Source organism: Dendrobium catenatum, unplaced genomic scaffold (assembly GCF_001605985.2).
Source record: "Dendrobium catenatum unplaced genomic scaffold, ASM160598v2 fragScaff_scaffold_80, whole genome shotgun sequence".
NCBI classification, from domain to species: domain Eukaryota; kingdom Viridiplantae; phylum Streptophyta; class Magnoliopsida; order Asparagales; family Orchidaceae; genus Dendrobium; species Dendrobium catenatum.
This window is the reverse complement of record NW_021318542.1, coordinates 1-5,366: the sequence shown is the minus strand read 5'-3', so window position 1 is coordinate 5,366 and position 5,366 is coordinate 1. Positions and strand designations below refer to the sequence as shown.

The window sequence follows — 5,366 nt, the reverse complement described above, 5'->3', positions numbered from 1 at the left end:
ATACCATGGAGGGGACTAAGTTGCATGCCATCAGTGCAACGCTGAAGGTCTGCTTTAGCTGCATCGTCAATTGCATCAGGGTTGACCTCTATGACAGCATTGAGGTGGGGGTTGAGTGTGCTAATTTGATCCAAGTAGTGCATGACCAGTTGGGAGGAATTTAACTTGCCATTGTTGAAGGCCACTTGGATGTCTGCGATGGTAGCCTCTTTGAACTTGAAGGGAGTGAAACTGGTTGATTTACTACAGATCGAGATGACAAAGAGAAGCAGAAGAAGGAAGATGTGAGTGGAGGACGTCATGGAAGCAGCGTTACTGAATTGCTTCAAAGATGGAGTGTGGGAATTGCCACACGATGAGAAATACATAAATTGTTAGCCACTTTTATAGAGAGAATATAGCATTTTTTTCAATATTGAAGTGGTCAATACTATAACAACAACAACAAGAAGAGGATTAAATAAATATTTCTTAATATTATTTTCTTTTCATAAAATATTTCTTAATAATTTTCTTTAGTTGGGGACAACCTCAATAAAACCTCAAAAGAATTTGGAATTATTTTGAGTTTTTTAATTTTAAATTAATTTTTAGTTATTTAATAAAAGAAACTCAAGTTATTATTAAGTTGTTTTTTAAAAAATATAATAAAGTTTCCAAGAGCAAGAAGTAACCTCGGAAATTTCTCTTAAGACTTTGAGCTCATTTGAATTTAATTTTGACTTTCTAAATTTTTTATCATTAAACAAATCTATTTTTTATTTTTTTATGTTATCAACCTCCATTTTAATGAAATTTCTCATAAATAAAAGGTTTAATATTATGATAATTTTTTTGGATTAAAACTCGAAGAGGGGCCTTCACGTTAATTAAAAAAAAAGTACATATATAGTCCTTACAAGACCAAAAGTTCTATAAAAATACAGTATTTGAAACAAAACTTATGAGCCTATGATCTTACATATTACGGTCAGAGAAAGAAAAAAACAAACGCGAAAGCAAAAAAGCTAACCCTCAAAAAGGAAATCCAAAAGAAAAACTAAAGCACCAAAACCATCCAAAAAAGAAAAAAACACAAGGGAGAAGATACGAAGACCCACAAAGCTCTGCCAAAAAACCAAAACAGAGCAACACAACAACCGACCCAAAAAACCACCATTAAACAACAACCAATATGCATAAAAGGTAAAAAAAAAAAAAGATAATAAAAAAGAAAAAAAACATGCATAAAAGGCATCAAGAAGAATAGAAGCAACAAAAATAAAAAATCAGACAGAAGGTCCTCAGCAACGAGACAGAGAAGTTTTTAGTATTGTGTGACATGTGTCAGATTCCAAGCAAAACACACTCTTATGTTTGAAATTATAACTAAAAGAAGAACCTTTATTAAAAGAAAGAAGACTCCATCTCCGGAGATCAGAAATTTCACCGGTAATTTGGAGAAGTATATGAAAAATTTTCGTCAGAAATTTCGATCAGTAATTTGGAGAAATTTCGCCGGTAATTTGACGATCATCATTCATCATCATCACAATTGGAGAATTACTTTTCTAATTGCACATTCATCCAAAATCTCGTGTATATGTTATAACTATCAATCACAAACCCAAACAACCTTGCACTACACCATACTATATCATTATAGGGATTTATAATATAACATCATGGCATTTTAAAACAACAAAATCTTATTATATCCCTATAGTTTATCCAAATCATCCGATACCACGGGAGTTGAATATGAGGATTCACCAACATCAAGATGACCTTCAGTTGGTTGATGAAAATGATAAAAAAGCTCATGTGAGTATAATTTTTTCGATTTTGGGAATTTAAATTTAATATAAAAAAACTCATTGTAATATCAATATATTTTATAGATTTATTCTCGCAATATGATTTTGTACGAGCTCAAGAAAGTTGTCAGTCTACTAGTGAGGGATCATCTTCAGTTTCGATCCAGTATTCTGAGTATTATACATGGTCAGATATTTTTGGAGGAAGGTAGATGGGGAGCGTATATGGCTTGGGTTCGCAAGGCTATGCTTATGAGGGTTGTTCATCCACATCGGCATTTTATGATCCTAGTGTAGCTGAAAAAAATGTAAGCCGGAGGATTGTAGCGCTAACGAGAGAGACATAAGAGATGAGAAAGGTTCAAAATGAGATATAGGCAGATATGTAATCCTATAGAGATGAAAATCAAAAGAAGAAAGAGCAAGAGCAGCCACATGCATCACCAGACAGCAAAGATATGGAGGATGAATATTACTCTTATTTGTTTGATGAACTTATGATTTAAACATTTAGTTTGATGAACTTGTTAAGTGAAAATGAGGAGATGGACATATTATTGTGGATATATATGTTATCAAACTTTATTTATTTATTTGGTTTGATGAGTTTATTTATTTTGATTAATTTTGTAGACTTTATTAGGTTATTGTGAATTTCATTTCAATGCTATATGTTGATTTTGTAGACTTTATAATAGTTGTGATTGATTATGTGGATTTTATTTCATTTTAATGAACTTTGTAAACTTTATAATAGTTGTGATTGATTATAGTGTTGTATTGCCCATATTTATGATAATTGTTGTCTATTATGTGCAAGTTTAGAGTTTAGGATAAAGTTCAGTAAATATAGAGGGGAGGCTGTCATTTTTTTTAAATGCTACATGTTTTTGGCGGCGAATTGGCGGTTTGGCCGTCGGAAACCTCGATACCGAACGACTTATTGTCGCCGCCAGAACTTTAATAAAACTGTTGGTAATTACCAGCGATTTACCGGCGATTACCAGAGGTCAACTGGTGCTACCCGGTGGTTTAGCCGCCGGTAATACATATGATTTTGAAGGCTGGTAAGTCGCCGGTAAAGAAACATGGTTTACCAGCGGTGACCCAGTGATTTAGCCGCCGTTAATACTGGTGGTTTTTACGGCCGGACAGCCGGTAAGCCACTGGTGATTAACCAGCGGTCACCGGCGCTACGAGCGTCAAAAATTACCGGCTGTCTAGGCTGCCAGAAAACTGCCGGTACTCATAACCGTCGGAAATAGGCCGCCATAAATCGTTTCCTGCGCGGTTTATTCTGGTGGTTTTGGAATGGCCGGAAAGCCGCCAATATTTTTTAAAAATTGCCGGAAAACTATTATTAACTGTCGATAATGCCTGAATTTTCTGTAGTGTAAGTAATGAATGACCAGTTGGGTGAAAATTTAACCTGCCATTGTTGATGGGTGCTTGGATATCTGAGATGGTATAGCCTCTTTGGATTTGAAGGGACCCTCGACCTTCAACCTTGCAACCATGTGAAGTATCAGTGCTCAGTTTACTACTTTCATTAGATAAGATAGTTTTAAAATAATAATAAACTTAATGATTTTATTTTGGTTTAATTTTTCTAAATTATTATTATTCCATTAACCACCAAATGGGAAAAATTTAAATAGATTTTCTTAAAATATTTTATAAATATTAAAGCACACGATAATTGTAAATGAAAATAATATACAGCACGCGACTAGCAAAGCATGAGAGTAGCAAACCTGCTGTCCAATCTGGTGGATTGAGCATTGGCAACAAAGATAAGAAGCAGAAGAAGGGAGACATGAGTGGCAGACCTAATGGATGTAGCGTTAGGGCTTTTTTTTTTTTTGGTAAAAATTTACATAGGACTTATGCAGTAATTCAGAATAAAAGATACAAAGTCCTTAAAATAGATCAAATACTCAGTAAATGCTCACAACGCTACAACCAAAAAGAAACAAAAATCTAACGAGACTATGATCCCTTGTGATGTAGTGGATCGTCGGAAGATGTGATGTAGTGGATCTGATGAGGGGAGAATCACCAAAGAAGCATGATGGAGAAGAAGAAGAGCTAAACAGCTCTAGGACCAAAAACAGTGAAAACTGTTTCAAATTCCAAAAATATTCATTCATGCCCTTCTTCTACCTATAGCAGCTATTTATAACAATATAATAGAAATGCCTAGAACTTTCTAGAAAAAGGTACTAAATTAGATAAGCTATTCCTAAGGTTCTCTTTAGCTAAGATGCACTGCATCACCTTGCAAGTTACAATTAGAATAGAAAGCAAAAGAAAAAAGGCCAAAAAACAGACTGGCAAGAACGAACAATGTTGAAAGCAAGAGACTACCATCCAACCTGCAAGAGTAAAACAAAAAAGCATACAAAGAGAACAAACAAGAGAAAAGGTCGATATTCTTGAACATAGTCAAAACAACAAGAGCCACCAAGAGAGTTAGGGCATCTCCAATCAAAAAACCTACTTTTCATATCAAAAATAAAATGACAGTCATATCAAACAGTAATTCATCTCAAATAAAACTTCATTTCTAACAAAAAAGAAATTATGTGTATATTCTTTCTCATCTCTGTTGTAAATTTATTTTCTATCAAAATAGGCAAATGATTTTTTGAATATTGTGATTGTTCACAACCGAGATAAAATTCAAAAATGTGTTTCCATTTGTCGTTCGGGTAAATGCATGCTTGCCGGAGCGGCGAACGAGCAAATGACTTTATATTGGAGATGCCCTTACTGAATTGCTTCAAAAGGTTGAACTGCCTCACGATGAGAAACACAAGTAAATAATGAGTTTGTTAGTTGGCAAAAATGTTACTTCTCCTTGCGTACGGCTCTCTTCGGCTTCATGTCTAAACATTTATACCACTTGTTATAATATTTACAAGAGATAATTAGATCTTCTCCAATTGAACTGCATACATTGTATGCAGTCTGCGAATCCCTACATTCGAACTCTAAATCTCGCGTCAAAATTTGGAAGCTGAACAGTGCGATGTCAATATTAGCCTCGGACTATTCACCTACGCAAAAAAAAAAGAAAAAATGATTACATTCGCACTCTACTTAGCTTGGCAGGAAGCATGCGAAACAGGAGAGAGATGATTACCTTCACAAAGAAGCGCACAAAATAAGAAAAAAATGGAGTTCCATTGGAAATGAACTACCGAATTTTAAAGTTTTACGACATTTTGGAGTGAAAAATGATATTTTCGGTTGGAGATGCCCTTATATGAAGAAGGGAATTAGTCTATGATAGAAAATATTTTGAAATAAATTTCTTCCCAAAAGAAAGAGCGACAGGGGAACTAATATACATAATGGATTTTTAATTTGATGGAAATTTGTCTCTTTGGCAATAGTTCCCAGCAGCTTGATATCTGAATTTTCTTCTGGCTGGTATTGAAATTTTATTTGACTTCCACCACTCCTTTTGTTTTTTTCCCCATAAAATTTTAAGATCATAATGGTTTATAAAAACATCAAGTCGTTCGCTGTGCTAATGACGATTAGTCTTTAAGTTTAATTAAGATT

General features: G+C 34.1%; 1 pseudogene; it reads right to left on the bottom strand.

Moving 5' to 3' along the window:
* The window catches only part of LOC110104463, a 24,203-nt pseudogene extending 23,901 nt beyond the window's left edge, over nt 1-302 (bottom strand).
* Nucleotides 303-5,366: the final 5,064 nt, after the last annotated feature.